Source organism: Melanotaenia boesemani, chromosome 22 (assembly GCF_017639745.1).
Source record: "Melanotaenia boesemani isolate fMelBoe1 chromosome 22, fMelBoe1.pri, whole genome shotgun sequence".
In the NCBI taxonomy this organism is placed as follows: domain Eukaryota; kingdom Metazoa; phylum Chordata; class Actinopteri; order Atheriniformes; family Melanotaeniidae; genus Melanotaenia; species Melanotaenia boesemani.
This window is the reverse complement of record NC_055703.1, coordinates 22,357,917-22,370,262: the sequence shown is the minus strand read 5'-3', so window position 1 is coordinate 22,370,262 and position 12,346 is coordinate 22,357,917. Positions and strand designations below refer to the sequence as shown.

Genomic DNA, 12,346 nt, shown 5'->3' with positions numbered 1-12,346 from the left:
ACTTCTTCCGTTCTGTTTATGATCAAGTCATTGTCACATTATAAATTACTGTAACTACCAGCAAATGCGTCAAAAATAAAAAGTTTATATCCTCAGCACTATGTCGTCTATTTCATGGAGGTTGGAAGTTTAATCTGCAGATGTTCTCACCTTTAGTTTTCTTCCATACAATGATGATCACCACAGCAGTGATTAAGAGAGTTGCTGAACTCACAGAAACAATAATGAATAACCACGATGAACCTGGAAAGAGAATTAAAATATTAAACATGATCAGAGGTTCTGAACAACAAAAAGTTTCAGACTGAAACACACTGACTGAAGCAGAGAAAATCTCCACCAGCAGCCAAGAGTCAGTCTGACATTCACACTGCAGAAGATGAGAGATTCAGTCTCTACCTGCTTGTTGTGATGGACTGTTGTTGGTGTGACTGTCCACTGATGTCTCTTTAGTTTGTCCTGTTGATGTAGTTTTTCTTGGTTGCCTGAATATCGTCCCAACTTTTCTGGATTCATCCACAAAACCAAGAAGAAAAGCAAACACTATACAATATTACATTACATTATTTAGGAGATGGTCAACAGTTACACATGTGTGCATGAGTGTGTGTGTGCATTAAATAAAGTAGGATGAATGTACACTCATGACCCCTCACATGTTGAAGGATCTCTGGTGCCACTCTCTGGTCAGAAACAGAACAATAAAAAGATGAAACTGATCTAACTGTCCCTTTGTTTACATTTGCTCTGGTTTAATATTTAAAATGGTTTGTTGAATCAGGACGTTTCCTCCAGTAACTTTAATAAAATGAAAAAAATGCACATCCACAAACACATTGTTTACTCACAATGCTCCTCTGTTCAGTTGTTAATTAAACATTTTCTACTGTTGGCTAATTATCACAATTTATACTTTATTTAAATGTAATAAAGTCGTTTAGGGATCCATCTTATTTAAATGTTAAATTGTTTCTTTTTCCTTTTTAATCTTGTCCAAAACAAGTTTTTCTTGTGAATCAAGCCACACGTCTCAATGGGACTACCTGCAAGCTATGAATAAAGGCTGAACAATTCAGTTAAATCTTTATTTAATTTTCAACTTCAGAGAGAATAAAACCAACAGGAACACAATCTAAACCAGTAGCCGTGAGGTTTTCCTCTCATGTAACTAAACACACCTCACAGATGAATCAACAGCCTGAATGTCCTGCATGAGACTGTCTGACTTAAAGTTCTGATCATGGTTGAAACTATGACTAAAATACAGGAAAGTGTGTGAGCTGCAGAGCCTGAATTTAAGTAAAAAAAAATCAGGCTGAAGTCAATTTCTTCTAAAAATAAACCAAGAATTTGAAATGTGTGTTTTATTGTGTGGGTGTTACACAGACTCAGTGTTTCCTTGTGTAGCTGAAATAATCAATGCAATATTTTAGATTTAAAAGCTAAAATTTTCCTCTGGCATCTTTAGTACCAAGGTAATGGAAATAACTGAATGATGCCATGAGAAACATCACGTTGCTGCATCAGTGGTTAGTGAGGTGTTAGCTTCTATTTACAGATTAACATGTGTGAGTGTGGGAATACATCATTTTTACTGTGCATGTCAGACTGGTGGAAGAAGAACCTGCAGTTTAATAAACAAATTTATATTCTTACATTTAAATATAACAATTCAATCTAATTTATTTATATAATGTATTTATTTATTTAATTTATTTATAAAACAAAACACTGTTGACCAAAGTGCTGAACAATAAAACAACAAATCAAAACACGTTTATCTGTAAAAACACGAAAACATGAATCATCAACATTAACAGTCAAGAAATTATAAAATTACCCAAAAATAATGAAACCTAAACAAAACGAAAGCATCACCTCAACTGGCTTTTAAAAAAAAGCAGGTTTGAAGAAGAGTTTTAAAGACAGACAACTGTTTTATTTTTTAAGGCGGCTGGTTCTACAGCGAGAGCCTGATCCGCTCTAAGCTTCAGCCTCATCTTAGGAACCACCAGCAGCTGCTGGTCAGCAAAGCTTAGAAGTGGTGACAGAGTGTAGGGCTGAAGCAGAGAGGTGCTAGACCACTCAAAGGTTTATATGTTAAAATAACTGAACATTAAAGCATGATGTCATGAGGCTCATCATGGTGGAGCATCAGTGGTTAATGAGGTGTTAGTTTGTGTTAGATGCTAACTTTAAATGAACGTGGGAACAACTGCAGCAGAGATGTTTGGTTTTTTTTATCATTAAAACCTCAACAGGCAACAGTCATGTGACTTAAAAGGTGTCAAACCATACAGGTAAAGGTATTTGTAGTCCTGTGTGAGTCATTATTCACAGTAAAGCATAGCAGAGATACATAAAATCAGATTTAACAGATACCAGTATGTGTTCATTTGCAGATAGAGAGAATTAAACAAGAGTTAAAGATTAAAAGGATGAAAGGAAATAAAAAATCATGTAAAGAAACAGTAAACTAACCACTATGTTTTTCATATTCTCTCTTCTTTCCCATACTCTCCACCTCAGTTTCATGCCTCACACAGCTGATACTGTAACTGGTAATCTGCAACAAGTCTGTATCATGGTCGAGCACTTTTAACTCTTCCTGTTCAAGGTGGGAAAGATGCTCCTTCCTGTACAAAGAAGTTGTGAAGCTTTTTGAAAATACTTTGGTTTGTTGATGGTAGAACTGGAGCTGTTTAGATCAGTTGGAAAAAACTCTCACGTTGCTGTAGATCACAGGGTCAGGGACCTAGAAGGAAACATTACAGCACAAACTTTGTTATTCAGGTTTTCAACACGTCCTCCAGCTGATACGACTTACAGGTAATTTCTTCATTCTGTTTAACATCTGACTTTCCTTCTTGGAGACATGATTCCTATCAGTGGTCACAAGTTAAATGTCAGACAAAATGATATTGCAAATTTTGTTAAATGATAATTTCTTTAACATTTTTAAGTAAGGATTGTACCAGGAGCTGCCAGACTATAAATTAGATAAACATTTAACAGCCAATTCTTTTATTACCATATCACCAATAAAATACATTAGACCACTCACACATCTTTTATTCTTGGTCTTCTTGGTGTAGATGATGGTGGAGTAGGCGGCAGCATCCTCAGGATCAGCCTGTTCACAGAATACAACACAGTGGTGCTCAGTAATATCTGGATTTACACTGAATTACATAAGAATATTATTCAGTTTTATCTTTTATCATCATTTCTTGTTCTCTTCTCTGTGCCATGACAAATGCCCCACCCCCCGAAATCACCATTGTAAATTCATGAATATTCACAATTCAGTGTTTAAACTTACAGTGTTTTCTTCCCGTTCCTTTTTATTTCCTAAAAAGACAAAAGTCCAGTTTAGCTTCATCTCTGTGAATCTGCTCAGTTCTTTTTATGATCAAAACATCATTTACTTCTGCCTTCAGTACAAAAAACTGTAGATACAACAATGAGCAGAAAGTTTCCCATAAATGTTGAAATATTAAAAACTATTTTCATTTTAAAACAAAAGATTCATGTTTCTTGTGGAAATTTGCATCTATGGATTTTCTCACCTTTAGTTTTCTTCCACTTGATGATCACAACAACAGTTAAAAAAAAGCTGCAAAACCCAAAGATACAACAACATACGGCCATGATGAACCTGGAAAAAGGAAATTAAAACGTTAAACACAGTCAGAGGTTCTGAACAACAACAAGTTTCAGACTGAGACACACTGACTGAAGCAGAGAAAATCTCCACCAGCAGCCAAGAGTCAGTCTGACATTCACACTGTAGAAGATGAGAGATTCAGTCTCTACCTGCTTGTTGTGATGGATTGTTGTTGTTTGTAGGTGTTTGTCTGTCCACTGATGTCCTTTTAGTTTGTGTTGTTGATGTTTCAAGTGCAGTGGATGATTTCGGTGTCTCTGACGGCGTTGTGGTTGTTGATGGTGTTGCTGTAGTTGATTGTGTTGTTGATGGTGTTTCTCTATCTAAGAAACGCAGTAACAAGTGTTCATTAAGATCAAACTCCGTGTTTAAAATCTTTATGAAAAGTTAGAAAATGGGTGGGAAATTTTAGGCATTTTTCTTGAAACTTAATAATTTTAGTTTCAGATGATTCCAAACATTTCATGATGTTCTCACCTGTTTTCTCACCTGAGGACTGACGGATGAAGGAAAACAGCTGCATTTTCTTAGTGTAAACATCTGTCACTTTACACTTTAGTAACTTCTTAAGCTCTGACTCTTGATTCAGGTGAGATGGTGTAAATATCACAGTGGCAGAGCAGTAAGATGTATGAGGGTAAATTTTCTCTTTACCCTCATACAGCCACTCCACTGTGTGTCTACAGTTTTCAAATCCCAACACAGAGCAGAACAAAGTGACTTTATCTTTGTTCTTCTGTTCAGTTACTGGTGAAGATGGAGATGTTGTGAGAGACAACAAGAGGAAAATAACTTCATCACTGTGATCATAATTATTGTGATATTTCAGTCTGTTGTTCTAACAAGACAGTTTGAGCTGAAAACATCATGATGTAAATACTCACTGGTAATAACAGACAGATGAACCATAGAGTCTGGTCCTTGTTGTTGTCCTGATACAAACTGTCTGCAGGTGTAAAGACCAACATCCTCGTCTGTGACCTTCTTTATAACCAGAGAACAGTTCGCTGTAACACTCAGTCTGTCTGATTTAGTTGCTGCTACTCTGTGAATCTGTCCATGTTCAAACAGCGTTACTGTTTTCAACTTGTTTTTACTAAAGCTCCAGGTCGTACTTTCACAGTTACTCTGATCATGTATCATATTTCCACAAGACAAAGTGACTTCATCACCAACTCTGACAGTGAAGGATGAATGTTGTTCAGCTGCTGCTGGTGAGAAAAATAATATATAGAAAATTAAACCTCTGACTTTAAATATCTGTCATGTTTCTTGTTATAATCAACATAAGTTTCAAACCAAGTTAAACATAAAAAACATAAAACATGTCTGTGTTAGATGAGGAAAACTTAATGAAGCTACATTAGTAAAGCTTTGAAACTGGTTTAAATAATTTTATTTAACATGTTAAATATGTTTCCTTACCTGTAAACTGAAGCATCAGAATCAGGAATAAAGACATTTTAATCCATCTGAGTGGAACCATTGTGCTTCTGTCTCTCTTGTTGTCTCCTTCACAAATGACCGAGTTTCTAAAAGTGGTTTCTTCTTGAACACACATACATGAGATGCTTCATGTGGTTTGTGAGGCGTCATTTCCTGAGAGCGACTTTGTTATTTTTCACCTGCTATTGGTCCTGAAACCTGAACATGAAGTGTGTTGGTGAGAATGTGGAAACAGAGGCAGGTGAATTTGAAAGTTTGACCTTTCAACTTTGCTCTCAGTCTTACTTTTGAACAAATGTTGCTTTATAATGGCTGGTATGCAAAGATTTTTCATGTCACGTATTTGTATTTTTCTGAGCCACATGTGCATAAAGTTGATGTCTTATCCATCCTGATCACTGCAGCCTGTTTTTCTGCTGTAAAACTGCAGAGATGCGATTAAAACTTTCCTTACATGCAAGATTTAGGACCTTGTATGTTAGGCTAATCTTTTATATGTAATTTATTATTTAACTGTTAAACTTTCCCATGTTCTCTTTGTTCCTCTCGTAAAATAATTTTATGTACCAACAATTACAAGACAAACCATTCAAAGGCCCATTTATGCTCTAAGCTAAAGAGGGATACAGAGCATTTCATCCATCTCCTGCATCCTTTATCTGCATAATTTGGATTGTTGTCATAGCTGTTGATGCATACCATGACACAGCAAGAGGAGAAGCATCACTGGAAACCATGAGATCAGTGTTGAGCAGAATAGCTGATTTGCCAACAGTTAATGGAAAAGAAAGAAAAAAAAGCTGTCAAGTCCTTTATTGCTGCACAGACGACCACCGTTGCTGCTTCTTTTCATCTCTTTCTGAGAATGTACATCATCATTATCTCATCCACTGTCACCATGTTTGCTGTTGTGGATTTTTTCTTTTTATCAATGTCCAGTGAGAAATTAAGAAAACAATGACAAAGTTGAACTGAGTCAAAGTGTTTTAATCTTGTAAGAGACTTTCTGGCCTTGGATGCAGATGTTTCATTTTTCTTAGAGGTCTGTCTGTCATAACTCACAGTCTGCTGATGAACTTTCTTCTCTTCTGCTCACATTTATTAAAATATTGCATGAAAACACATTAGATGAACAAAGACTAAATGAGATATTTGTAAAATAAGAAATATTTGTATGATCAGTGAAGTAGAATAAAATGATGAGCACATCATGGTGGAGCATCAGTGGTTAATGAGGTGTTAGTTTGTGTTAGATGCTAACTTTAAATGAACGTGGGAACAACTGCAGCAGAGATGTTTGGTGTTTTATCATTAAAACCTCAACAGTCATGTGACTTAAAAGGTGTCAAACCATACAGGTAAAGGTATTTGTAGTCCTGTGTGAGTCATTATCCACAGTAAAGCATAGCAGAGATACATAAAATCAGATTTAACAGATACCAGTATGTGTTCATTTGCAGATAGAGAGAATTAAACAAGAGTTAAAGATTAAAAGGAAAAATGAACATAAAAATCACAAAGAAAAAAGGTGAGAGAAAAGAAAGTGACTTTTTAAAACTTAAAACTGAGTTTTAGATGGAAAAAAAAATCACATGTACATAAATATTTACAGGTTTGTTGTGACACTTTGAAACTTAAAATAAAGCTCAGATGTGTCTTATTTCCACTGATCATCCTTGAGATGTTTCTACAACCTGATTGTGGTGCACCTGTGGTACATAAAGTGGTCTTACAAGACTTTAAATATTTTTTTAAACTATTTAATCAGCATTTTTTTTATATTGACATTGTAATAAAACCAAGCATGTTTGTATAGATTCCTATAATCTAGTAAAAGTTCGGCAGCTACATCCTGGTTTGTCCTCGTGTTTTTCTTGCAGTTGTAAAAGTTTCTTAAAACTAGCTTCTCTGCAAAGTGCAGCTGAAAGTTGAATTTATAGCAGTTTACATGCATCAGTGCGGTAACATTATAAACCTGTAGGTAAGGTAACAAAGTTTACATAGTGCTGCTTTAACAAAGGAGCAAAGAGATGTTTCAGGTTTTTTGTTTGTCTTATAAAGAAATGATCCAGCTGTTTAGTTCGTATCTAACTGTTGACATTTTAAGAAGAATAAAAAGGATTTTTTTCAGTCAACAAAGAATAAAATTATGTTGTGATTCTGTTTTTGTCTCCAAATGTAAAATGTGTTGATGAAGTTTAACTGAAGTGGACTCATTTCTGTGGTGAGTTGGTGTGGATCAGTGGGGTCTGACAGAAACAGAAGGCTCTCCAATGATGTCATAGATCCCTGCATCTTCATCACTACACACCTGTGGAAAACAACACAACACACACTGAGGTTGTTTTGTTGTGTTTAACTTTTTCTTGTAAAGTTGATTTTATGCTTCCATTTCTTTATTTTATGTTATGTTATTTTATTTGGATCTGTTTCATATCATTTCAACACATCATCTGGACAGCATATTCTCACGTGCATATTCTCCATCTTTGGTTTACACATAGATAATAATAAATAAATATTATAAACACAGACTTTGTTCTCTAAAGTCATAACTGTAATCGTTCCTTAAACTCATTGTGTTTTCTTCCATCTGTGTGTTGTTTCCTGATGAGTGAAAAAAGAAATAGCTTAATATTAGCTTTAACACAAAATATCCAAGTTAACATAAATTTTTATTTCAAATTGTCTTCTGGGAATCGTCTCACCTTTAGTTTTTGTCCACATTTTGACTCCAACAACAGATATGACCTGAGCTACTAAACCCACACACACAATGATGCAGCGAATCAAATATGGAAAACCTGAAAATAGCAACAATATTATTTCTCATTATGATCTAATCAGAGAAAATCTTCATCAGTAATCATGTAAACACTCACTTGTTAAAACAGACAGATGAACAGTCGAGTCTGATCCTTGTTCTCCTGATATAAACTGTCTGCAGGTGTAAAAACCAGCGTCCTCAAACGTGACCTTCTTTATAACCAGAGTACAGTTCGCTGTAACACTCAGTCTGTCTGATTTACTTCTGACATCCTGGTGAATCCGTCCATGTTCAAACATCGTCACTGATTCTGTGTTTCTGATGTCACTGAAGATCCAAGTCGTTCTGTAACAGGTTTTCTGAGCATCTATGACGTCTTCACAGAGCAAAGTTACATCATCTCCAGCTGTGGCGGTAAAAGTTGATAATATATATTTTCTGGTTTCACCTGTTCACAGAAAACAGAAAAAATGTTTTTAGGAATGTAAAGTTAGAATGAAGTGAGAGTAAAATTGTGTCTTGTTTGGTTTCCAAGAGTCAAATATTGTAACAAGTTCATCATAGAAAGAATATTTAGTTCATTATTTTAACTGAATGTGTGTTAGATTGATTATTATAACAGTAAGCATCATATAGGACAAATAACTAGGTGATATATACTGTTGCTGCTGCTAATGATGACATGTAACTGTGATTCTATGAAAAGACACAGTGGCCAATCAATAGCTTCACAAGGATTTTTGATGGGCCAGTTCACATTTTTCTAGACAGAAAGAAGGCTGGTTTTTATGGAAGCCGAGAACGACGGGCTTGCATGTTTTTTAACACCGTTTTCTTGTATTAACAGGATAATTTATCTCCTTATCTCAAGAACGCAAGAACAGTTTGTTTCCTCGAGATAACAGATTATTAAAATGCAGAGTTGCGAGGTGGCTGGAACTGGTCCTGCTGGTCCATCACAGAACCAACACAGAGAGACAAACATTCAATCACACTCGCAGTCTAGCGAGAATTTAGAGACTCAAATCAGCTTAACATGCATGTCTTTGGACTGTGAGAGGAATCCAGGAAAGAACCCATACATACCCATATACAGAGAGAACATACAAACTCCACACAGGTTCCCCACAGAAAGCTACTTGTTAATGTGTAAGAATAAAAAAATATAAGAAATATTAAGTATGTACATTAACAGATTATATTGGATTTTATTGAGAGTGTTTGTGGTCTACTGGGAGAATCAGGGACCTCCTCCAAGCACTCCTTCATGGTTTGAATGAAGCAGTCAAACTCAGCTACATGACCACCACATGTGGCCCACAAGGAAATTTCTATAATGAAGACTTTCCATATTAGGACTACTGATGGCCCAAAAAATATTAGCTGTAATCCACATCCAGACCAACAGCTAATATCTGGACCATATGTGGCCCAGAGAAGACTTGCCAGGCTGACATCTGGTCCACTTCTGATCCACACAACATTGTCAATGCTGTAGCTGTGCCATAAGGGCCTAAAGCAGCTCAGAGTTGGACCAAACATGTCTGCTTTCAGGGAGTTTGTAGCAAATAATCCCTGACATAAAAGATATAAAAAATATGTCTACTAAGTTAATTCATTCATTATCTTGACCGCTTATTCCATTACGGGTGACGGGTGAGATGGAGCCTATCCCAGCATTTTAACAGGTGAGAGGCAGGGTACACCATGGACAGGCCACCAGTCTATCACAGGGCCAACACAGATAGACAAACAACCATTCACACACACACTCTCTTCTAGGGAGAATTTAGAATAACCAATTAACCTATCATGCATGTCTTTGGACGGTGGGAGGGAGCCGGAGAACCTGGAGAGATTCACACATACATACACGGGGAGAACATGCAAACTCCACACAGAAAGGCCACCACCCCCCAGGTTCGAACCTCCCCCAGCTGAGGCTCGAACCAGTGACCTTCTTGCTGTGAGGCTGTGGTGCTAACCACCACACCACCGTGCAGCCCGTCTACTAAGTTTATTCTATTAAATACATTAATTCAGACATCAAACTTAAAAAAATAGAGCCTCAGTAAAAAACCTTGTTGTTTTGTTGGTTCGTTATTTGTACTTGAGTTTATCTTCACAGATGTCGGCCATTTATTTCCTGTAGTTGCTGTTTTAACTGTTGTAGGTTTTGTTGTGGTTGATGACTTGATTGTTGTTTTTGTCATTTTCCTTGTTGTCATGTTTACATCATCTGAAAAATAAAATGATGTAACAAACTGCAGTAATTAGAAGCTCCATGTTATTGTTTTATCACAAACAGGTCTGCTGTTTAAATTTTAAATGAGTACAAGTGTTTTCATATAATTTAAAATCAGTTCACGTCGTCACTGTTTTCTCACCTGAGGACTGATGGATGAAGGGAAACAGCTGCATTTTCCCAGTGTAACCATCTCTCACTTTACACTTTAATAACTCATAAAACTTTGAATTCTGACACGAGTTTGATGATGTAAATGTCACATTGGCAAAACAGGAAGTTGATGTCTCCATATCTGAAGATATTTTCTCTTTACTCTCATACAGCCACTGTACTGTGTGAGTACAGTTTCCATCGTCCAACACAGAGCAGAACAAAGTGACTTTATCTTTGTTCTTCTGTTCAGTCACTGGTGAAGATGGAGATGTTGTGAGAGAAAGACAACAAGAGGAAAATAACTTCATCACTGTGATCATAATTATTGTGATATTTCAGTCTGTTGTTCTAACAAGACAGTTTGAGCTGAAAACATCATGATGTAAATACTCACTGGTAATAACAGACATATGAACATGAGAGTCTGGTCCTTGTTTTTGTCCTGATACAAACTGTCTGCAGGTGTAAAGACCAACATCCTCGTCTGTGACCTTCTTTATAACCAGAGAACAGTTCGCTGTAAGACTCAGTCTGTCTGATTTAGATGCTGCTTCTTTGTTAATCTGTCCATGTTCAAAAAATATTTTTAATTCTGCATTTGTTCTGTGACTGAAGATCCAGGTCGTACTTTCACAGTTACTCTGATCATGTGTTACATTTTCACATGGAAAAGTGACTTCATCACCAACTCTGACAGTGATGAATGAAAAAGGTTCTCCATTTGCTGCTGTTGGTAATAAAAGATTAATGTTAAAAACAGAATTACAAAAGCAAATACTTGTGATCTTCACAATTGGTAAAATGAGTCAAAAACAACAGAAGTTTGTGTTTAACTTTCAAAAAATCAACAAATGTTACCAAGTTAAAACTAAATGTGAAGCTTATTTTAACTGAACCATATTTATGTGTGTTCTTACCTGTAAACTCGAGCATCAGTTTTAGGAATAAAAACGTTTTAATCCATCTGAATGCGACCATTGTTCTTCCGTTTCTCTCTTGTCGTCTTCTCTAGCTCTCTGGTTCACAAATAACCCAGTCTGCAAACTGCTTTCTTCTAACAAGGAAATGCATCACGTGGTCTGAGCAGTTTTCAGATGTCACTTTTTTCATAATGACATCACTGTGTTTTTTCACACCTTTGTCATGTAAAAGTATTTATTGATAATCTGGTGACTTTTCTAAACTTCATGAAATGAAATTTAAGAGTAAAAATCTTTTATATTGCCCTGCTCTTTGATCCTTCCTGAGAATAAGTGCATGTTATTTTTTTCCTACTGTGGTGAACGATACTAACCAGTGGGCTTTAATGTATGATGTCATGTAACACATCATGTTGGTGCATCAGTGGTCATTGAGGTGTTGGTTTCGGTTGGCAGGACAACTCGTATAAGTGTGAAAACTACGTTTTTCACATATTTCACCACATGGGGAAACAAGATGACCTGGTTGAGCTGCTGCTGCTCCCCTTCAGTCATATAGATCCAGTGAGCCAACTCGTCCTCAAGCATGAGAAGAGCTTTAGAGAAATGAAGGAGGAACCAGCACCAACAGATATATTGATAGAAAACATGAAAATGAACCATGAAACTTAATCTAGCTTTTAAGTGCTTTTACACTTAGCTTAATAGAACATATATCTATTTTTTCCTCATTTAGAAAAACTTTTGTGTTCTTTTATCCAAACTGAAAAAACTCACCAGGTGGCTTTAAAGTATGATGTCATGTAAAACATCATGTTTGTCTATCAGTGGTTAAAGTGGTGTTTGTTTCTGTTGGCAGCTAAACTTGTGTTCATGTGGGAACAGCAGCAGAGTTCTAGTGCTTTTCTTCTTTTTCTGTTTTTTGATAATTAAAACTTATGATTTAGAGAAACTTTTACAGAAGAAAAAATATAATTTTCTAGCTTCACTGGTGAAATTAAATTTATTCAGTGGAATAAAAGTGAGATTGAAATTTCTGTTGTCCTTCAAGATATATCCAGTCATTTTTATCTCCTTATTTTAAAGCAAGAAATGTAAAAGACATGAGAAGGAGAACATTAGTTAGAGATGCACATACACAAACA

At 35.9% G+C, this 12,346-nt stretch overlaps 2 long non-coding RNA genes across 2 annotated transcripts; both read right to left on the bottom strand.

The window, feature by feature from the left end:
- Nucleotides 1-2,051: 2,051 nt before the first annotated feature.
- LOC121633280 lies at nucleotides 2,052-3,351 on the bottom strand. Its single transcript, XR_006009026.1, has 3 exons — nucleotides 3,323-3,351; nucleotides 3,065-3,133; nucleotides 2,052-2,755 (listed from the first exon to the last, which is right to left on the bottom strand). It is a non-coding gene; the product is annotated as an uncharacterized LOC121633280 (long non-coding RNA).
- Nucleotides 3,352-7,594: 4,243 nt separating this feature from the next.
- Nucleotides 7,595-8,089, bottom strand: LOC121633281. The gene is made up of 3 exons (XR_006009027.1): nucleotides 7,996-8,089; nucleotides 7,822-7,917; nucleotides 7,595-7,720 (listed from the first exon to the last, which is right to left on the bottom strand). It is a non-coding gene; the product is annotated as an uncharacterized LOC121633281 (long non-coding RNA).
- Nucleotides 8,090-12,346: the final 4,257 nt, after the last annotated feature.